Consider the following 22,629-nt stretch of genomic DNA (forward strand, 5'->3'; position numbering starts at 1 on the left):
GTCTCATCAGAGGTCTCCTCTTGAGGTTTATGGCTCAGGGCTCTTAAATGTCAAAATGATGGCATGAAAGAGGAGAGGCCAGTGAGGTTAGGATGTGAGCAGAAAAAGGCTTATTTAGGGATTGCATTGGGCTGGAGACTGTTCCCGATGGGATATTGAAATTTGGGTTCCTCCTTGGTAAAGAATTTACAGTGCGGGATTTTAAGGTCCCTTTCTAATTTAATTTTAATTGAAATACATCTGGAGGCAGATGCTGAAATAAAAGCATTTCTGAGACATCCTGAGAGCAGGGAGCTTGACCAACTTACTCCCCTGCTGATCATGCTCCCAGAGTAAACAGGACTTATAATGTCATCCTGTATTAAGGGTCAACATGAGCCCAATCATGTGCAGGCAGAGAGAGTGGTTGTAAGTTACCACACTCGCATGCTCCAAAAGAGTACCAGAATCAAGAATGCGTCAGTGTACGAGGATCATTCAAACCCATCTGATTTTATTATACATGTAGACAGAGCATTAAGGTCAAATCTTCTGCATGAACATAATCCAAAGGTTTGGGTAAGTATCACATTCTTCAGTCTCTGCAATCTGAAAGAACAAATAAAAAAGCAACTACAGGGATTACAAATAAATCACACTGGCCTCTTTATTCTAAAGTCCATTTAGCTGGATATGTATTAGAATTAAAAACTGCAGTAACGATTCCTCAGCTTATCTAGAAAACTATTTCACTTGACTAGATCAATGAATAAAGTTGATTAATTGCCAAAGCTGCTAAATTTAGCACAACCCACATATTACTTTCTCTTTTTTGGGTATATCCTATGGCTAAAAGCGGATTTTGTAAATCCTACACTGAGATTAATCATGGGTTGTGTTCAAAGAGAAAACAGAGCCCTGAAATTACAGATTTGGGGAAAAAATGTGTCCTGTGTTCATTCATTAAATCTTACGCTATTTTGTATTAGGAATAGTCCACAACTAAATAAGTCTTGCTTTTGTTATAAGTAACAGTGCTTTCTTCACCTTTATTTGAATAGTTTACATAAGGTGTTTGTTTATATCTCCAGGAAGACATGCCTGAATCTAAACCAAGTTCCATCTAATAACACATGTTGACTGAGCTTTCAGGGGTCTGAACAGAAAAGCCTAAGGATGAAACCTCTCATGAAAACTCAAATAATCTTGGACAAATAGTACACATATGATATTTACACATGGAACTGTTTAGGTTTGTCGTATTTTGGGAGACAGATTTTTTATTTCCTTTTTTGTCAAATCCTTTTTCATCATACTGTCTTTTCTTTCCATTTTCAGGGAGTTATCTCTGGCTCTCTCAGTTCCATGTATTCAGTGAGCCGTGCATCTCACAGAGTGATATTAGAGCTCCTGAGAGAGTTTTTTCTGTTAATATCATCCACCACTCAGTCGTTCCTATCATTCATATTCTAACCATTCTAATTCATATTGGTCCTCTCCTTAATCTTCCTATCCCTCAAAAGCAGTACTAGATACTTTCTCAGATTAAAATAACTAAGATAGATACGTAGATGTGGGTTTTTTTCACCTAGTGCTCTGACCATTCTTCACTGTTCAGTTCCAAAACAAAATAGAAATTGCCAGTGAAAAAGCAAAATCTGGTGCAAGTACTGACTTTCTGAAGAAGTTACATCTTTCTTTATATTTGTGAACACATTATTTAATGTATTACGTGCAAACATGTAAGTATATTCAAGAGCATGCGTACTCACACATATACCTTTTTATCTCCTTAAAAAGGATGGTTAGAGATCACTTTTATATATAAACCTGTATACATACGCACAGCTATACATGTATGCATGTTGAATCATTTTCATGAGTCAATCTTTATAAGGCTGTGAGTAGTACCAGCTGAATGCTTTTCCAGTACAGTCCCAGATGTGATCCAGTAATAATTTAGCCAGTGTTAATATACAGTTTTGGGATGCAATACAATGCAGCAACAAAAAGCTTGATGTAATTTAATGTAATAGAGTCATGGGCAAGATTTTGTTTTGTAACCCTCAGAAGACACAGGTTTAGCATCTTCAGGAATACACAGTTCTCTGCACCCCAGATGGCACTGTAACAAAGCCACTCCTCCCAACCAAGAGCCCGCTGGCCACAGCAGCAACCCAGAGTAGCTGGTAGAAAAGAGTCCAGATCCTCTTCTTCCTTTGGCACATTCTCAGATTTATGTTCTCCTGGTGTTTTCCTGGACGACCGATCAGTTGTGTTTTGAGTTCCTTCTCAGTGGTAAACAACCATATGAAGAGGGGATTAAGCAGAGAATCAAGGTTCTCATTGTTATTAGCACTTACATACACCAGGGAGATGTTTTATGGAAACTTTACCCAATAATTGCTGTCCCATCTTCCCCAGGTGACATGCATGTTCTAATTAAACACAACTGTTGTTACAGTAGCTGCAGTGAGTCTGTCAGCCTGAAGTTAGCAGGTAGGAAGAAAACCATATTTCTGTTGTAAACTTCAGGAGAATCTAAGAAGACAGTAAATAAATGGTAGGATAAAAAGATTAAAAGCAGTGTATTTGATGATTGGAATTTGGTGTAGTTATTCCTGTTGTCTGTCTTTTATTGATGGAGAATATCATACATAAGTTAGCTAAATTCAGTGTCTTATTTCTTTATAGTCTTGGAGCTGCAAAGGAGAAAAAACAAAACCAAAATAAAATATTTCTCAAACAGAAACAAGAATTATTTGTATTTGTAGTAAAAACAGTCCTGGTAGGAAATTATGGTATATATCAAACATAGAAATACTCTTCTTTCCGTCCAACCAGGAATAAAAAACAACAGGAGCAACTCATTTTGTCTGTAATAGCTCTTCTTAGTGCATACTTCCTGAAAAATGATGCTGCTTTTCCTCATATCCATTTCTCTAGTTATAATAATCTTTCAAATATGTTGTTTATTGTCCTACTTCCTCCTATTGCTTCAGCTGTATATTAGACAGCTTTGTTGGCATGATGGTAAGATTTCAAACTTTCAGTTGATGATCATTGTAAGTTTCATTTTTGTTTTATGTAAGTAGTTAAATTAAATAGGAGGGCTAGAAACAGAGATAAAACTCAGTCTCCAAGTACATTAATAATTCTGTAGGAGTTTTGCAAACCTCATACTGAGGCCTATAAGAGATTTTTCTCAGGGAAGACTTTAAGACTTAACATTTATTTAATATGTGGTAGCTGAGGTTTGGAGACGAATAACATAAAAAAATATCTGTTTCAAGAAAATAACCCAAATAAACTATTTACCTCATGAATGAAAAAAACCCAAAACCACAAAAAGCCCAAAAACAAAACCCAGAGGAAATTGTTAAGGAGCCAGAGTCCTGTTGGCTGCAGTATTTGATTATGTCTCTGATAAATATATTATTGAAGACAGTCTGTGAATGTCAGAAGCAAATCACAGCTTGTCCACTCCCAGTAGGATTAAAGAGATCAGAAAGAAGAATCTCAGAGGAAGGTAAGATTTTGAAAACCACCCCCTGTGGTTTCATCAGTCATGCGTATGTGAGGGGCAGTTTGCCATGCCCTGAATCACCTTTCTCCAGGAGCCCTAAACACTTCTGTAGTCCACCAGAGCCAGGCGAGTGGTCCCTGGCATGCAGCCTCAGGGGTCGCAGGAGCCTTGCCTAGGGACTGGCAGGGTGAGTGGCACCTGCCCTCGGGAACCAGCATCAGGTAGCCTCATGGGATGATGGAGGAACAAAGCAGGGACTGCCTGTTCCTTTTGCAGTTGTAGCCATATGGCATGGTTTGTTCGCCTCATAGCGATTAGCATCTCTGTTTGATGACATTGTGGTACTGCTCAGGTCGTTAAATATGTTGGGACAGATTTTGCTTTAGGGGGAGTATGTGAATTCCTCCCTTACTGTGTGGCACTTCTCAGTATCCCGGCCAAAGGTGGAGCATGTGGATAACCGCATAAAGAGGAATATCCGACAAAACTGTGGTTTGAACCTGTCAGAGCTGTAAGGCTGCATGTGTAAAGCCTGCTTGGGCTGGATGTTGTATCATGCAGTGTGCTTTTGTGCTAGCTGACAGCAGCCTTGATGACAGCAAAACAGGAAAGCACTCTGCAGCACACACTCAATATATGTGTGAACTTGACCCTGGCCTTTTGTTCTGAGTTCCATTCATTCTAATCAAAATGATAGAATAACAAAGAAAGAGCAAGTATTACATACCAGAAACCAATGGGCGTATATGCTGATAGAAATTTGGAGGAGTTGTATGTCATAATGACATGCTGCTGTAAAACTACTCAGTGATACAGCAGAGATGGTTCATATCGTTAGCATTTACAGACTTATCAGGGAGAATCCTTATTCTTCTGCATCATAGATGTTATTAAATTAAGTGCTTGCTTGCTTCATTATTAATGCAAGCGTTTTTGCATTCATAGCCTGTTCCATAATCTTTTTATATAGAAATATACATTTGTACATCTTTATATATGCGTATATATTTGTACATATATATACGCATGTATGCATGCAGATATGTAGATATATTTGTACATCTTTCTATATGTGGATATGATGATGATGGCTTGGCTTCGCAAACAAAGATTTGGGAAGGGCTTTACCCACGCTTACTACAAGCACGATGAGCAAGGGCATGTGGGATGTGCAAAACTGGTTGGACAAAAGGCAGCTTAGGCAATCAGAAAGTGTCCGACCAGGACTGACATCTCCTGGGCAATGATGAGCAACCCATGTGCTGGTCCACCCACATGCAAGGTTGGATCTGCAGCTTCCGATGCACCTTGTCACCTGCCGTTTAGACCCTCGCCTGTCCATACAGACAAGTGAGAGTAAGCCCTTGCAGCCTGCACAGTGGATTTTTAGGTGAGGCGCAGCTTGCACAGAACTGGCCCCACCTTTACACCTGAGGTTTAATTGCCACGGCCTAGCTAGGATGGTGATAGCAAAGTCCTCAGGTCATAGGTTTTGTAAGGGTGTTCTTCTCTTTGATGGAAGACCATACAAGGCCAGACGAGCTCCATTAGCCCGGGTTTGAAGATAGGAGTTTTCCTTCCGCTGTGAGGAAGGCCTGTCTTCGCTAACGAAGATTCGGGAAGACCTTTACCCATTCATTCTGAACAAGACTGTCATCTCCTGGGTCAATCACAAGCGACCGATGATGCAACAGCACAACATCAAGCGTCAATGTGTATATATATATGTGTTTTATATATTCCATCATATATAATATTATATATAGTGTATATAATAATTTGCAAAATTGATGCACTATTTATGTTGTAGTGCTATTATATGCATAATATTCATAGGCATTTTGTTTCTGAGAGAAGTAAACCACTGCAATGCTAAAAACTTGTATAAAATATCATATGAGTTGCAAAACCAGTGACCAGATGTTACGTGCATATAGCTGTACTCTAGAGGTATTTCAAGGAACAGTACTAGTAAATGCAGTTCAGCTGGTTAGAAAGGTGGACAAGAGCTTTTGTTGTAGGAACAACTGGCAGATGGTTAGTAGAAGGATTTTGCTTTAATGGCCTGACACGTTCCTGCTGTCTGCAGCAGAAGGCCATCCAAGAGCTGTGGTTTTGCAGAGTCCCAGGGGGCCTGCAGAAAATGGGCTGCAAGCCCACAGGTGGAGCCAGCAGCCAGCTGCTGCTCTGAGTGAGAGCTGCGCTCCAGCTACAGCCAGGGGTCGTGATAATCTGGGAGAAACATCATCCTACATCTCCCATCTTTAATCTTAGCAGCAACCAATCTGGAGGTAGATTTACCAACTAGAAGGAACATTTGCACCCCTTGCCCCTCGCACCACAGGTCACCCCGTGGCTCACAGTTGCCCCCATCCACATCTGTATTGCAGCTCTTCCTGGGGTCTGTGCAGCAAATAAATAGTTTGGAGGCGATCTGGAAGGAAATCCTTAAACCCATCCTGCCCACTGAAGCTAGCTGAAATTGTCCCCACAGTCAAGAGGCCAAGAATTACCATGGAAACTCCCTCAGCAAACTCTCATGTTAAAGCAAATATTTCAGTGTTAGTTATCAGAGATTTCAAAAAGATGCTGATTGAGAAAGCAGCACACTTTGTTCTCTTTCTGAGGTCACTTTGCTAATCTACCCACTAAATCTGTGTGCTGCATGTGTTACTCTCTGCCAACCTTAAAAGTTGGATCAGAAAGGAGTGTAGAAATTACAGAGAAAACTCTCAGCAGTGACCCCTGACTACATGATATCTATGAAGAACAGCTGTCCCTGGCAATGTTTTTGCTCTCGAAACTGGTGTAAAGTTTGCCTGTCTCGAAACAGTTTCTGCGTAGGACACTCACAATTGCATGGTGCCATCTTCAAGAGAGTCTGTTTATCATGTAGTATCAATGTAATCACCAGAAAGGGAGATCCTAGCTCACTGGCCTGATGCTGTGTAGATCTGTGTTCTTCTCCTGGCTTAGGATGCAGCCTTGGATGTGTTACTTCATTGTGTAGTGTCACTGCTTCTGCCCACTGTCTTTCTTGCCTGTATAAATCACAGGCTCTTCTGCCTTGTTTTATTTGGCCATATAGACAACTTGTGAACATAACCTTCAGCTTTTCTATCGTCCGTTTTGTCCAGTCTCTGTTTTTTAACAATGCTCAGTTCTTTCCTCCACTGAAATTTTGATTCTTGTCTAATGGACATTGCCTCCTATTTTGGTATAATCAGCAATTTTTATTAGCACGCTACTACATGTTGTCCCAGATTTATTAATTATAGTTTTACAAGATGTCTTGGCTTTAATTTGTAAATTGTTCTTCTCTCTCCTCTTTTTATTTTTTTCACCCCAGACATACTGCTTATAAACACTTTAGTAGGGTTAGTGCAACATATGTTTTCACATGAATAATTTACTAAAGTTGTACTAAACCACTATCATCCTGGATATATCAATCTGAATATGCTGAATATACTGGGTACTGATTAGTATGGAGAAACTTCAGTACGAAACAGTGCTGTGAGAATGAATTTAGCACAGGAAATATTTCACATGCAAAATGCATTCAGTTTCACAAAAATATGAATAAATATAGTGCTTATTTTTGAATGACTCCTTGTAAATTCTTGTTCTTGCACAACAGTGTAGCAGAACTGGGTTTAAATTTGCAAGTAGTACAAATAGAAAATTTGCCAAACCATAGTTTTGTACAGCTCAAAATCTACATGGACTTGGATCAAATTTGCCAAATACTTTCAGCTGCAGACATGTTTAGGTTGTTGAGTAGGATACGTATCTTGACAGTGGAACAGATAATATTCCTTCTGCTTTTTCAGTGTCCAATGATTAATGTTGTCAAGCAAACATGGGGGAGCTGCATTTGGTGCTGCCTGTGTTGATTTAACTAGAATTCCTATCTCAAAATTGTGATTTAACCAACAGGGGAAAAAAAAAAAAATATCCCAATATGTGTTTCCTCAATATTTACAGCTCTGAAACATTTGAACAAATACTAAATCATCAGCTGTCAAGAGCGAGAGAATGGCATTGCACAGTTATTTTACAGGAGATGCAAATTGAAACTCCTTTAGGCAGAGCTGGGGCTGGAGCCTGGAGTTCAGGTCCAACAAGCGTTTCCATCACTGGCAATCCTGGAAGTAGGAAGCAGCAGTACAGTTGCAGCTAGTCCTTCATTTCCTTTTGTTTCCTGTATGCCTGCCACATTTAACATTTTGTTTCAGCTTAAAGAGATGATCTGATGCGATTACAGTTTGATAAGAAAATTGTTTTGTTTGACTTTGGCAGAACAAAATGGAAAGAAAAAAAAACAGGTTGTTCAGTTTGAACTAGAAGAAAGAAAAAAAAAACAATTGTTTTTTATTGGCATTCTTATCCTTATATAGATCATGGGTATTGACAAGACGAGTCTGAGTCTGTGCTGCTGCTGCTTAACATGGAGCAGAGAATATCCCTTCCCCTTTAGAGTGAATACCCTGAGGAAGAAAACAATAGAGTGACAGCCGCCACCACCATCCAGGTGCTCTGTCCCCTTCATGAGAGGAAGGGAGAGACCAAAGCACAGCTGGAAGAGGCAAAGAGGAGACTGAGCATGGGGGCAAATCACTTGTGTGAGGCTGGACCTGATCTGAGCCACCTCCTCCCCGGGCAGAGCCGCGGAGCGCATCTCCTGCTGCAGGGAGGTTGTCAGCTTCGGGGCAGGCAGCATGGATGCCCTGTGTGGAACGCTGGGCATAAGCTTCCGACACCCCTCACAATCCCGGCCCGCCAGCTGCTTGGCCTGCCTCTGCCTGTTGTGTAATGGGAACAACCCACCCTCACACGCCTGTGCTACTGGGAACGCGGGGAAACCAGACCCTGTTCACCTGTCCTTGGCAAGCCAGTAGCCAAAGCTGCTGCAAGGCAGTGGTTGTCCCAGCCGTGCTAAGTGCATGCCTTTAGGGATTGCTTCTGGAGAAAGAAGGAAGCTGAAGGAGACCCTCTGCTGCCTGAGTGCAACCATTCAGCCTGTCAGAGCCAGCGTTCCCAGCTCCAGGACCGTACGAGTGTGTGATATGAGTTACTGCTTTTGCCTTCACTTGATTTCCTAAAGGCCAGTTTCCTTGTTACTCATTATTTCCTGGATAAGCTTAAGCAAGTCCAGAGGAGGGCCACTAAGAAGCTCAGAGGGCTGGAACACCTCTTCTATGAAGAGAGGCAGAGAGAGTTCAAAGAAGACTTTATAGCAGCCTTCCAGTGTCTAAAGAGGCCTACAAGAAATCTGGAGCGGGACCCTTTACAAGGGCATGTAGGTATAGGACAGGGTGGAATGGCTTTGAACTGAAAGAGGGTAGATTTAGATTAGACACTAGGAAAAAATTCCTTGCTTTGAGGGTGATGCAACGTTGGCACAGGTTGCCCAGAGAAGCTGTGAATGCTCCATCCCTGTAATTGTTCAGGGCCAGGTTGGATGGAGCTTTGAGCAGCCTGGTCTAGTGAAAGGTGTCGCTGCCCATAGCAGGGGGGTTGGAACAAGATGGTCTTTAAGGTTCCTTCCAACCCAAACCATTCTAGGATTCTGTGATTCTATAGAAATAACATCAGGCAAGGTTTCAGCACTTTGTCTGACTGTCGCTTTGCAGCATTTGTTATGAAGCCCAACTGATGAGAGGTTTACTTGCATGATCAATCTCTTCAACTTCAGTGGGACTATTTATCAGTGATGTATGCTCTAAATATAAGTCAGAGTAGATCAGCCTTGCCCCTGGAGACTATGCAAGGGAAAATATGCTAATTAAATGTATGCAGGAGGCTACATTTTATATAAATGCTAAAGGGATTTTATTTATTATGATGGCTACTGTTTTGATTGCCTTCTTAAAAAAAATGCCAACAGTCTAACTTGGCCTTGAAAAATTATCTTTTCTTCTTCCTTGCCATCTGTGTGGAATTAAAATGGTGGCTGTGCCTGTTTAAAAATACTGTTTCTCAGCAAAGAAATCAAGAGATATTGTGCTCTTAATAAAAAACATACAAGCAAAACAAGAAGAAAAACTCCACCACTGCACAGACTTATCGAAAAGGAATTGCCAGAGTGATGGAGGAGGGTATTTCCAGTCCATCTGATGCGTTTAATTGTAGTTCTTATGAATGGTCTGAATCTCTCATACCTGACTTGCAGCACAGAGCAAGTTATTTTTAGCAGCTGTAGCCCAAAGCTACTGTTGCTACTCTACAGTGGCATATCCATAGATACACTTTCCATCCAGTGGTTTCAGGCTCAGTAGGTAAATTAAGTGCATTACTTGATATAGCATCTTTAGTAGCAATTATCAAATATTAGGCAAATATTAACTGAAAGGAGAAGGGAGGACAATAAAGGCACCCAAAGAAATTGCCTCCTTGTCTTCAAAGCCCCTAGATACATATGCATGATACATAAAACACAGACAGAGATTCTTTTAAAAGATGGTATAGAAGAGAGCTCATTGAGATTTATCTTCCTGGTAAATACCCACAAAAGGAACACCATTATTATGTATTTTTAAAGAAAAAGGAGGTTTTGCTGTTTGCAAATGAAGGTCAAATTTTATGGAGGAAAAAAAATGCATTTCTCCTTGCTTTGGGGATTTTTACAGTTTCCCGTACAAAACAGTTTGTCAAAAAAACTGCTTTAATGAATTAGGCAGCTTCTCTGTTACAGAGTGCATTTTCATTAGGGAGAACAATGGAGGCTGCTGGGTGGATTGCAATGAGTAGGTTTACATCGAAGGACAAGCTGCATTTATCGGAAGGCAATTCATGGTTTTATAATGGACAGCAGGGCCTTTGTCTTTGCTAACAGCCTTCCTCTGAATAGCTCTGTGATTCATACCCAAATTATAGGTGCTTCCTACTATCATGGCCATTTTAATAGAAAGGTTCACAAAAGGCTCTCTTCATATGTTAAGTGGTGCTAGTAGGCTCGCACCCAGTTTTTTGAACCTGATAGAATCAGATTAAATAAATAAGAGGTCCCATTTTTGATCCTTTCAAAGGATTTTTGAGTTCAAAGTACAAATATAATATTTAGAATCAGTCATGTTTTTCTCTCAACAAATGATAGATACACTAAAACATCAGTCTGATCAAGGATAAAAATCTCAGAGATATGCAGCTGCAGATAAGCAGTTAAAAACATGCAAAGGTTTATGGTTAATACATTTTAAGTATTTTGAGATCCTTCAATGCAATATACTCTGTGTGTGATAACATCATGATGGTGCTACTAGATGATAATCCAGATCCAAACCTCTATAACAGCTTTGAGATGAATCAAAATAAATAGGTGTAAAATTTTATTCATAGTAGTAATAAATTTTATCTCATAATAGCATGGAAGAAGCAGGATTAAGATGTTTTTGTGTTAGGTATCCACTGACAGAAAAAATACAGTCTGTGCATAAGGTTGCATAGTGTCTGTTTAATGAACCTGCTGGTTTTTTAGGTTAATTCATGTAGTTTCTGGGGGCAACCTAATGTATGACTAATAACTGGTTCCATAAGTTATTTGCCCAAGTTGTGCTTTAATTAAAAGTGAGCTCTGTTTGCCTTAGAATATACAGAGGGCATGTATGATGCTGCAGCCTGACTGTTTGCTCAGTAGATTGGCGTAAACTTTAATCTTCCAGTCTACTCAGAGGTAAACGGGATAATTGCTATTATAAGCAACTAAATATCTATCTATCTATCTATCTATCTATCTATCTATCTATCTATCTATCTATCTATCTTTTCTAGGAATGGATGAGTTTGAAGTCCAGGGATTTAAACCTTTTTTAACTCAACTCACACTAGAAGAAAGCAAGCAAGTTGAAATTTTTCAAACCTCCTTTTTTTCCACTGTGATCTACCCTGAAGAGAATAGACTCCAGACTCTTTATTCTTACCTAGACTTGGACGCAACAGGGGGTGTGTAAAATGAGAATAGCATTTAATTCTGGTTTCACTCAAATGAACACTGGGAGAAGCGGTTTGCTTCTTTCTAAACTGCTTGGTAGTGGCCAAGGGCATTCTTATAGCAGAAGGATGAGAAGAGAAAATCCAACACCCCACAAGAGAGTTGCTGAATTGCTTCACATGGAGAATTCTTTTCAGGCACTGATTCAGCCTGGCACTTAAGCACGTAGTTTTGCAGCAGCTTCAGACAAAAGTGTGATCTGATGCTGTGTTCCAAACTGTAACCTGTAGAATATGCATATGGTAGTCTCCAGCTTGAGCTTGTCCCTGCATTGGGATGCAATGTCCTTTTGAGCTGCTCCAGTGGGGACAAAGAAGTCCACAGTGAAATGCAAATCTCTGCACTTCCTGAAAGAAGCACAACTGTCTTGGATGTCAGTGCTAGTACAAGACCTGCTCTAGTTTTGCCAGAGGGAAAACACTTGACTTCCTGTAGAAGAAGGTAAAAAAACCCCTTGGTGGCTTCTGGGAGAGCACTATTGATTCTTCTTATGAACATGATTCAGAAATTATATATTTAACTACTCAAAATTGTCCTGTTTCTAAACTTGCTACCCAGTAGTAAGTGAGTGGAAAAGGGTACACCCATTATTGCAGCCTTTTTTATGAGCTACATAAGGTGTCTTAGTGTGTGACAGTGTGTGTCAGAGGCTCCTTGCCAATGTTCAGAAACAGCTATGTTTTTACCTTTTGGAGCAAAATGTGGAGAAGATCAGGATGATCTCAAGCAAAGCTCAGGTAGTTCACAAATTACTGCTAAACATCCCAGCTTGCCTCTTCTTCAAGACACCTTGATGGAGCCAGTTTGATTTGTTATTGATTCTGTCTGTATTCTGAAAACTAGCAAAGTGATTCTGATTTCTGCTTTTCATAGTGTTACTATTCTTCATGATGATAAATGATGGGTGAGCAATACCAGTAATAAACAGCCAAAGTGCCTGATTGATAGACAAAAGGTAAACAAAAATAAGTGTATTGCCTGCTGAGTTTGGCATCAATTCAGCATTAATAGGGAGATAAAATTACCTTCTCATATCTAGCATGTAGTCTGTATAAGTAGATTTGTTTCTAAGATACAGATGTAGAAATGACAATTTCTCAATTGCTTAAAATCTGAATTTTCTTGTTCTTGGGGCCTGTCAGCAACATGAGACTACAGCATTATCATGGTAAGCAACAATGTAAGTTGCGGGTTTTTCACAATGCTGTTTTTAATAGGAAAAAAGTTACCTTTGTGGTCTTTCCGTACAATTAGACAAAGATAACAGGGTCAGAAAGGAGTGCAGTATTTTACAAAATGATGTGGTGAATTAGAAAGTCTGGTAAGCAAGAAAAAGACTGAATGAGAGAGAAGACAAGAAAGCAGACACAAATGGTTATGGTAGAATAGGGACAGAGGGTAGTTGTGGGAGTACCTGGCTGCCAGGTTGAGCCTAAAAAATTAAGAGAAGAAAGTAGCTTGTTTTTACCCTTGGAGCCACAGGCATTGAGCATGGGATTGTTTGCAATTGCAGCCTCAGGGAAAAAAAGGAGCCTAATGCAGGTAGGTCCCCAGCTAGTTGTGATACCCAAAGCTCACTGTTCATCAGCTGTGCTCTTCATGGCCCTCTCAAGAACCCTGCCTTTGTCCCTTATCGATGCAAGACAGATAAACACAAGCTGGTCTAAAAGTGATGCTATGCACTGTGTATTTAAGCTAACTATGATACATTCAGGACTCTATAGTCTTACTGCAGTTGATCCATCCATCTGCAAATGGTCCCTTCTTACCTGTAAACATACTCCTCCATTAGAGCTGATAGCTTTCATTGGCAGGCTGGGTATTCTGGAGCAAGAGCTGGAGCCAGCATGCATCATCAGCAGCTACTCTCTTGTGAGGCTGTTTTGCCTCATTATCAAGGCTCGTATTATGACATTTGTGCAAATGCAACTCATAATTTCATACTCGTAACTGCAAACCACCAACTGTATGTTTGGACTAAATCATTAGGGTATCTCACTGAAAAGCCATCCCTGCAAATTGTTCCTTGGCTTCATACAGATATATGGCCTTAAAAATGCACACCAGTCTAGCAGTTGCAGGAGAATAGAGATAATTTAATACTTCTAGTTATATGGGGTCCTGTTCAAAGCCCAGAAGTGTGAAAGTTACTGGCTATTGACTTCAGTGAGTTTTGAAACTTGCTTATCATATCTGTGATCCAGGGAAGAGTCTCTTTGGAGTTGGAGGAACCACACATAGTCACAAACTGAAATACAGGAGGTTCCCTTTGGACGTCAGGAAACACTTTTTTGCTGTGAGGGTGACTAAGCACTGGCATGGGCTGCACAGAAGTGTTGTGGAGCCTCCATCCTTGGAAATACTTACAAGCCATCTGGAGACAGTCCTGGACAACCAGCTCTAAATGACCTTGCTTGAGAGGAGGGTTGTATCAGGTGACTTCCAGAGGTCACTTCCAGCTCTGTGACTTCAGTTACCACCTATTGGGAGCCAAAGCATCAGAATCTGGCCTTCAGTTGTTTTTGTGTAAGGGAAAATTATCCCATCTTTTAAAAAGTTCTCTCAAAAAGTACTCGGAAAATATGGAAACTGAAATGGTGTTGAAATAGTCAATTTTGCAACAACATTTAGAATATAACATTTTTCACACTTAATAGAATTTCCACAGTACCCTGGAAATACCTGGTTTGACTGAAATGATTACTCTTCAGAGATAATGGAATCTTTAGTTTCGGGCACCGTTTGAATTATAATTCAGGATATTTATGTGGTCAAAAAAGAAAGGCAATTGCATTTTTTCTTTTCAGGAGCAATCTGGTACTTCTATCTTCAAAGCTGTTATTTACATATCAACAGCTTTATTCAGTTCCTCTGTTCTTTCAGTTCAATGAAAACCAGAGAAAGGGGTGGCAACTCAATCAAGTCAGATCAAAAAAGCAGAAAAGTAGTAAACAGGACTGTTAGGAGGAATAAGCAATGATGGTAAAAAGAACACAATTGCATATTTTATTTTGTTGGTTTTTTTTTTTTTATTTAACATAATTTCACATTTATTTGTAATTGTAAAAGCTTGTTAGAAGTTTGAAAATAATTTTTCCCCTCTAATCAACTTGGTCCTTTTCCATGTGGCAAATAATACACCATTTGGTGTATTTCCCCCTATGTTGAGTGGCAATAAAATAAACATATCTGCTAATGGTTTTTGTGTAGAAACATCTTCTCCTGTATGCTATTCTCGTAAAAGCTTTTGTTCCCCCATGATGGCATCATGGGTAATAACAGTTTGTCTAATAAACTCTTAATGAATTAAAAATTAAGTATGTCAGGATTTACTAGCAGCCAGTCATGCACCAGAATAGAATTTGACACTGCCTCGGTATCATTGTAAAAATGTTGAACCAGGTTCAGACATGAAATAAGATAAAAGAAAAATATATAAAACACTAAAAAGTGGAAGATGATTTAAAGAAGAGGTTAAAGGCACTCCAATTGCTGTAAATGGCATGGCATCAGGCAGCTACTAAGCACAGTGCTACTAATACCGTGGTAAAACAAACTGCCCTCCTTTTCCGCACCTTGTGGCTAAACACCTTAAGACACTTAATGGATTTAGAAGCAAACCCCTCTTGGTAATGAAACCAAGGTAAGAAATTATAGCACTGAGACAGAAAGCTCTAGCTGATGAGGGCAAAAAGAAGGAAGATGACAAATCAAAGTGGAAGACTTACAAAAAAGAACAGTGATGAATGGTAAGATCATACTTGTATCCTACTCTTGTCTTACCCTTTAACTTCCCTCAGGTCCAGTCCCTGCATGTACTCATACATTAGTTAGGGGTACTAGCCAGTGCTTTTCCTCTCCCCTTTTGTTTTCTCATTCCTTACAGTTGTGGAAGGACTAGCTGTCACATAGGTGACTCATTCTTCTGTGGCTCTCTAAGCTCTTTGCAGAGGAGGATAAGCACCTTTACACAAGACATGCAATATGCAAGTCTGTTCTGTGAAGCAGAGCAGAATCTGAAAGAGAATATGAACTATGGGTACAAGGATTGTTTCAGCTATCAGTAAAGAGCAGCTGTTTCTCAGGCTGGGTGCAGCTCTGAAACAATAGGCACCACTGCCATACAGGTGCCTATATGGGACGAAGAGAGAATACATTGATCCTCTGAAAAGAGAACTTCATATTGAGATCAATGTAATTACTCACATGGACGTCAGCCAGTGCACCTGGGCTCACTCATTGTGGCAAACCCTCATTCCAAAATAGAAATCCAAGAGAAATGTTCTGTGGCACTGTATAAATTCTCAGAATTGTTTGTATAGTTTGCATTTTCATCTTCGCTTTAAAAATGACACTTGCTCTTATGTCTGGCACCTAATGATCAATGAGAAGTTTCTCTAGAATTTAGTCAGAACTCTGCAGCAAATTGAACTGAGACACCAAGATGACAAATACTTTAATCCTTCTAATTCAAATATTTCAACACTAGAAAATACATACTCAAGTGGTGTACACTGACCAAAAAATATCATCTTAGTTAATGTTGTTTTTTATCAGCTAAGCATCCGGTCCAGTTATCTGAAACACATCAAATTGCTGACAAAATCCTGGTTCCTTCTCTCAGTTTGGACAGAGGAATCTCAGTCCCACAGAGACTGGGCTGGCTACTCGCATTGGAGCAGATGGACCAAAATGTTCCTGCTTATCCTCCACATTGGCTAAAAAAAAAAAAGAAAAAGAAAAAAGACCTGAAACCTGTTTAGAGCCATGTTGTGCCTGATAGTACTTTATTGAGATGCTGATAAACAGAAGCTAAACCAGATCCTGGGAAGGATCTGGTGGGCAATTTCCCTGTTGGACATACTCTGCCACAAAAACACCAGGTCTTCACCTTCTGGACAAACAGTGGCAATCCTGTGTTCTACCCACAGCTACTCTTTTTCAGTGCTACAAGGACATTCCAAATGGACAGGATCACCTCAGGTTCAAAAAGGGAGTGTTCTTGTCAAGAACTCCCTTCTGTGTGTGTTGTGATTGTGGAGATGCCTGACAGCACTTCCTCAGCCGACGAATAACTTACAGCCACAGCTCTGATGTACTTCTGTCACATGAAGTTCCAGCACTTGTGTGCAGAAATCCATTCATCTGGGGCTTCATTTTCAGGGCCAATTATCATCATCCATTACCAGTAAGTGTAGGTAAGATGCCTGAGTCTCTAAAACCCATTAAAATCAAGCAAAAGAGATGGCTTTCTCCAGATATGGCCTTAAATGTGACCACAGTTCATCCTACTACACAGCAAAGGAAGGTTGAAAAGTAGCTACATTTGTGAAAATTTCTTGTGATAGTCACAAAACTTAAAGTAGCTGCTTATTTGACAATGTAGATCTCATCCACTACAATGATTTGTGGGGCAAGCACAGGACATCAACTTTTGTAAAAAATCCTGAAAGTCAATCGAATGCCTTTTTTTGAGGAAGAAGAGGCTGTATTAGCCAGGACACTATTATCTGTAATGCATTCATTTCCTCCATAATTGAAGTCATTAAAGTACAGATATTTGGACTTGTACTGGAACATCAGATTGGATTTTTAGCCTTTTACCAGTTTTACCTTTATGTGCTTTCTTAGGATCAATAATGCATGTATTAAAGTAAAATACCCTGCTGTGGCTCATCCCCTGCACAGACTCTGTAAGCAGTGCTCCAGCAGTGTTGTACCTTCATTATATTTGCTATTACCATCTTAAGACTTGAATATCTAAGTGGGAAGAAAATTAAAACAACAAACTGAGAGTAAGATCTTTCACATTTAGCAGGGCAGCCAATGAAAAAGGACTCTGCCCTCTGTTGAAGTTTAATCAAATGTCTAAGTTTTTTACATTTTATCAGCAGGTATTTAGAAGGACACTTTGTTGATGAATCAGATCAGGAATTCCTGATACTAATGTGTGTAAAAGCAGTTTTATGTCTTGTCAGTGTATTAAAAATTGGTGTCCCAATTATTCAGAAATTGAGACTACTAGATGACACCAATCTTTGTATGTGATATTTAGATATATTTTTCTGGCATATTATAATGAAGTGAGACTACTACCTAGCCCAGAAAACTAAGGAAAATCAATGAAATTGAATCAAACTAATTCATTAAATTGGATGAGTTAGTGCATTTTTTTGTGGATGATGACAATAAATCAATTCCCATATAGCATATTGTGTTTTCACTTCAGTGGTGTTTTCACACAGGTGGATGTCCTTAGCAGCAAACTGAATTCAAACTGTGATGACGAGAAGAGGATGTCAATCACACCAATCTCAGCCTGCCAAATTTCATTTACAGTTTATAGAGTCCCTTCACGTTTAAACCTGTGTATCTAAAATACAATGACTTTTGGTCTTCAGATTAGTTCTTTATCCATCTTTGACCCACTTCTGACTCACAGTAGTTATTCATCTCTTTTACACTATTTCTATTTGGCCTATCTTAATTTATAGGAAAGAAAAATGGAAAATAGAACACAAGAACATTTTGTGGAAATTGCTTGGCTCACGTCATCGTCAGTGTTTGCAAACTGACTGAAGCGGGTCAGTATACCCCCAATGCATGCATTTACTTTTCTTTTAATATACAGAGCTTTCTGTTTGGGAATCATAAGACCTGATCTCAATATATTTAGCCTAACAAGTATTACAGAACAGCCTTATGTTTTTGTATATGTATTGATGAGAATCTAACAATTCAGCCTGGTGATGTAACATTATGTACCCTGCACAGCTTTCCATCTTAACCACAGCATCTCTGAGTGCTATTGACTCTTTGTGTTTTAATGAAGCTTTCATCTTTTTTGGTTTCAAGAGCATAACAGAATTCAAGTAGGAGACTGTTTAAGGAAGGCCAGATGAGAATGTGATTTCAACAAGTTCTTGTCAAAAATCATGTCTAATCTTTAAACGTTTTTTCATGTTTTCACCCAATTATTTCTTCATTATTTCTGCTGACTCTTGAGTTACCCAGCATGATCTGAGCAACTATCTGAAAGCCTTCATATTATTATTACTTCAGTCTCTTTGGATTCAAAATTGTGTTGAAGAGCATCAGATAAATATGAGGTATCCAGTATGGAATACCTCCTGCTGACAATAAGGAAAATCTATTGTTTGGAGAGTGATAGCATTGCTCTCCTGTCACGTTTGGTGCTTACCAGCTATTGGAACAACAAAGTTGTTCCAAAACCCAGGACAAGACTTGTGTTGGTGATCTTGAGGATCAGTCAGTCATAGCTATATGTCTATATAGTCATATTTATATCTCGCAGGAACATTTTCTTCAGTTTCTCCTTACTGAGCTTAGTACCAGTCTAAATACATGTGAGATCATCCCTCTGTAATGAAGGCATCACATAGCCATGATTTTGGAAAAAACTTAGTCTCCAGATCCTTTAAACCTTTGGTTCACTTCTGTCATTAACATTTTGTGAAAGTAATGCAGAATTCAGCCCACCCCACTTCAGAACTTGAAACCAAGGTCTAAGCCAGATGTCTGCGGACTCGGGATAGTCAGCAGCAAGACATGAGAGGGTTGGGAGGGTCATGGACCCAATCCCACAACAGGTCTCTCAAAGAGGTGCCCCTCTCCTCTAACTGTAAGCGTCACCTTGAGGGTAGCACCATCTGCCTCATTTCAGATAGCTGACATTAGGTAGGATGTGTCCCTCCCTTCATGATCAAGATGTCTCTCATGTGGCTTGATAAAAGATGGGTAAATTAGATCTAATAAAAAGAGCTGCCCAGTGGCAGCTGGAACAATAATTTGTGAATCCCAGCCCTACATAACAGATGACTAGACTATGCTCCCTGTCATTATTTTTCTAATGGATTTTCTTTCTGAAGATAATCATGGTAGACTGAAAAGACTGTTTTGCATTTCTTATCTATGAAAATTAAGTTATGAGGGACTTTTCAAGATTTTACTATATAGAGTTTATGCCTCTTAATATGCTCATCTCAATAAAATACATGGTAGTCAAAGATGGCTCATGTACGATAAAAGGTAATTAGTCATTTATATAACTCACCATCGTACAAACCAAATCAGCTTCTATATAATGTCTAGACAGCACATTAGTGCTTGACCAGCCAACCCAAGAATATCTAACTGGGAAAGATAAAATGATCCCTGCTTTCTTGTTAGCACTTGCCCACTCTCATTTGTATTCTGGCAGATAAATCCCAAGTGTCAGGTTCTAAATATTCCAATCTGTCTGTTAAACAGAGTCTATATGAGGTTCCATTTCCATAAGTCACATTGAACTCAATATTTGTTCAGAACATTAACCTCAGAGAGATTTCAGATGTCCCTCAGGACTGTGTAAAATTAAGGCCTACTCTATTTACAGTATCATTATTTCAAATATATTGCTGACTAGTTCATAGTATACTTAACAGAAGACTGCTCAATGGATAAGGTAATGTGTCCTTAGACTGAACATAGCACTTCATGATGTAAATGGGCAGTCATGCAGATTGAGCCAAAAGCTTTGGTTCCAAGCATTCAAATTCTTGCTTTAAGCAGCCATCTTGTTAAGGGGCTGGCATGTTAAGGGGCTTTTCACACACCCTGGAATACCTTATGAAGTTTAGCATGGTGAAAGGAAGGTATTCGCTGAAAAGTATGTGAGTGTCCAAATCCACCCTGGAGGGCTTCTCTATGTGGCACAACACTGACAGCATCACCCAGCACCAGGATCACGCATCTACAGTAACAGGGCTCTTTCTTTACTTTTACCTCTTAACTTCATTTATTAGTGCAAAAGCACTAGCTTGACATGGTTAGCGTTGACCAGATCCTTACCTTAAATCACTGGCACCACGGTGGATACCATGGCATTAAACACCGCGAAAATTTCCTTATCTAATTCTTGTTCACTAAGGCAATGTAACAATGGATTCTTTTTGTTCAGTGTCCAGAATAAAACCAAACAACAGGCAGATCAATATAGAATAATAGAATCATTAGGGCTAGAAAGGACCTTAAGATCATCTAGTTCCAACCCCCCTGCCGTGGGCAGTGACACCTCACACTAAACTATGTCACCCAAGGCTTCATCCAGCCTGGCCTTGAACACCACCAGGGATGGAGCATTCACAGCTTCCCTGGGCAACCCATTCCAGTACCTCATCACCCTTACAGTAAAGAACTTCTTCCTTATATCCAATCTAAACTTCCCCTGTTTAAGTTTGAACCCATTACCCCTTGTCGTATCACTACAGTCCCTAGTGAAGAATCCATCCCCAGCATCCTTGTAGGCCCCCTTCAGATATTGGAAGGCTGCTATGAGGTCTCCACACAGCCTTCTTTCCTTCAGGCTGAACAGCCCCAACTTTCTCAGCCTAATATGACAGATAGATAGACATTCCAGATCTTCTTACCTGGAGTTCTTGGTTGTGTTCATTGCCATCTGAAGGAAACACACATTTCAACCAAAAATGGGGCATGTGCTTTCTTGTACTTGCCATAAAAGCCTATTGGAAAACAGCAGGAGTCATAAGAGTCCAAGAGAAAAATGTACTGATTTTACCCAAGAACCTATAATTATGGTCCTCACTTAGGAGACTACAGTTCTGTCCTGTACTCTCCCTCAAGCTAAATTTCTGTCACTCATGATTTTCCATCCGGTATGAAACATTTCTCCTTATTTATTCTCAGCAATAACACATTTTCAGGATTAATAAACAGTTTCATTAGGTAGTATTTTTTAGTGACGAAACGAAGACAACAAAACCCAGGACAAAGCCAGTAATCTGGGAAATGGGAGATACTAACAAAATATGATTGCAACTTACAAAAGGTTTAGATGCCCATCTGTAATTTTTCTCTTTACAAATCCTATGCATGCCTGTCAGTTGCAGAAAAGGGGTCTATCTTCATCTTCATGTGTCCTGTTGTAAATAATTAAAATTCATATGAAATAGTTTTTTTAATACTTCTAAGACTCAGAGGAAATAGTGGTAGCTTTCTCAGTCTCTGTAGGTAATGTCTGTATCTGGCTTTTGGGGGTCAGGAAAAAACTGTATCAGAATATCCTCATTCTGCTTGTGATTTGAAACTTGAATCTGGATCCAGATTCTGTTCCTTAGTCCCATCTTTGCAGATATTTGGAGGATATGGAGGAGAGAGGGGAAGTTAGCTATTGCACTGTTGCTACCCACACATCCTATTCCTAATTTGGAAGGCTTCCGAAATTCATTACACAGGCAAAACTCCTACTTAAGTTATTTGTTTGCCTGTGCAGAGACAAAAAGAAAACAGATCAGGGAACAGAACTGTCCATTGCTGTAAATATGTCAGTTATTGGCTAGCTGAACATGTGTGCTTTTTCTCACTCATCAAGCAGAATTCCAGACAGATTTGAAAATTCAGGGAGAAGTTACAAGTCAAAACTTTCTCGCATAGTTAGTGACCACATAAGAATAGTTAGTACTGCCAAGGGCCAGTGGTTTTCTAGCTTGAATGTACCTTCAGGAGGAAAAGAAAATGTTTATAATGAAAAGAAAATGAATTAATCAGAACTTTAGCCTTCAGCTGTCAGCACCAGAATACAATGTCAATTGAAACAAGGGTTGCCTTTGACAAACCTCACCTGCTCCCATCAGCTCTATTTGCAGTGCCTTGCACACAGATCTTTGCAGGAACAGAGCAATGCCTATGCAAGGCTTGGTACTGATTTATTCCCAGAGCAATATTCATCTCATACGGTAAAAGAAGCTCATTTACCTGATAAGTCTTACAAGCCACCACTGTATTTAGGAAAAATATGATGTTCTCAGTTATTGCAGAAGATTAGCTAGGCTGCAGTGCCAAGGCTGTGATTGTGATTCTAGAGCCTGTAATTTGATTTATGCTGTTAAGACTAGGGAAGTATGAGGCTCAGGAAATGGTTCTGTTAATGCTTTGTGAGACATAGGGAGCCAGGCTGGCAACAGTCATCAACTATTCTAATTTGAAATGGAAAAGGATAATTTTATATTGGAAAGTTAAAAATATTTTGCTTTTTAAATAATTAATTTTTTGGAAGTGGGTGGTAAACTGGAACTGCTTGACATCATCATAAGTTTGGAGATGAACATGTCAG

General features: G+C 39.6%; 1 protein-coding gene and 1 long non-coding RNA gene across 2 annotated transcripts in view; one reads left to right on the forward strand and one right to left on the reverse strand.

Annotated features, from left to right (window-relative positions):
• Nucleotides 1-22,629, forward strand: part of KCNB2 (potassium voltage-gated channel subfamily B member 2) — a 189,774-nt gene that overhangs the window by 94,403 nt on the left and 72,742 nt on the right. The gene's annotated exons all lie outside the window — the stretch shown is intronic.
• On the reverse strand, nucleotides 474-21,248 carry LOC130608337 (uncharacterized). The gene is made up of 2 exons (XR_008974512.1): nucleotides 20,927-21,248; nucleotides 474-588 (listed from the first exon to the last, which is right to left on the reverse strand). It is a non-coding gene; the product is annotated as an uncharacterized LOC130608337 (long non-coding RNA).

Source organism: Pezoporus wallicus, unplaced genomic scaffold (genome assembly GCF_028554395.1).
Source record: "Pezoporus wallicus isolate ANWC-B61680 ecotype Strahan unplaced genomic scaffold, APGP_CSIRO_Pwel_v1 contig_4131, whole genome shotgun sequence".
Classification (NCBI taxonomy): Eukaryota; Metazoa; Chordata; class Aves; order Psittaciformes; family Psittacidae; genus Pezoporus; species Pezoporus wallicus.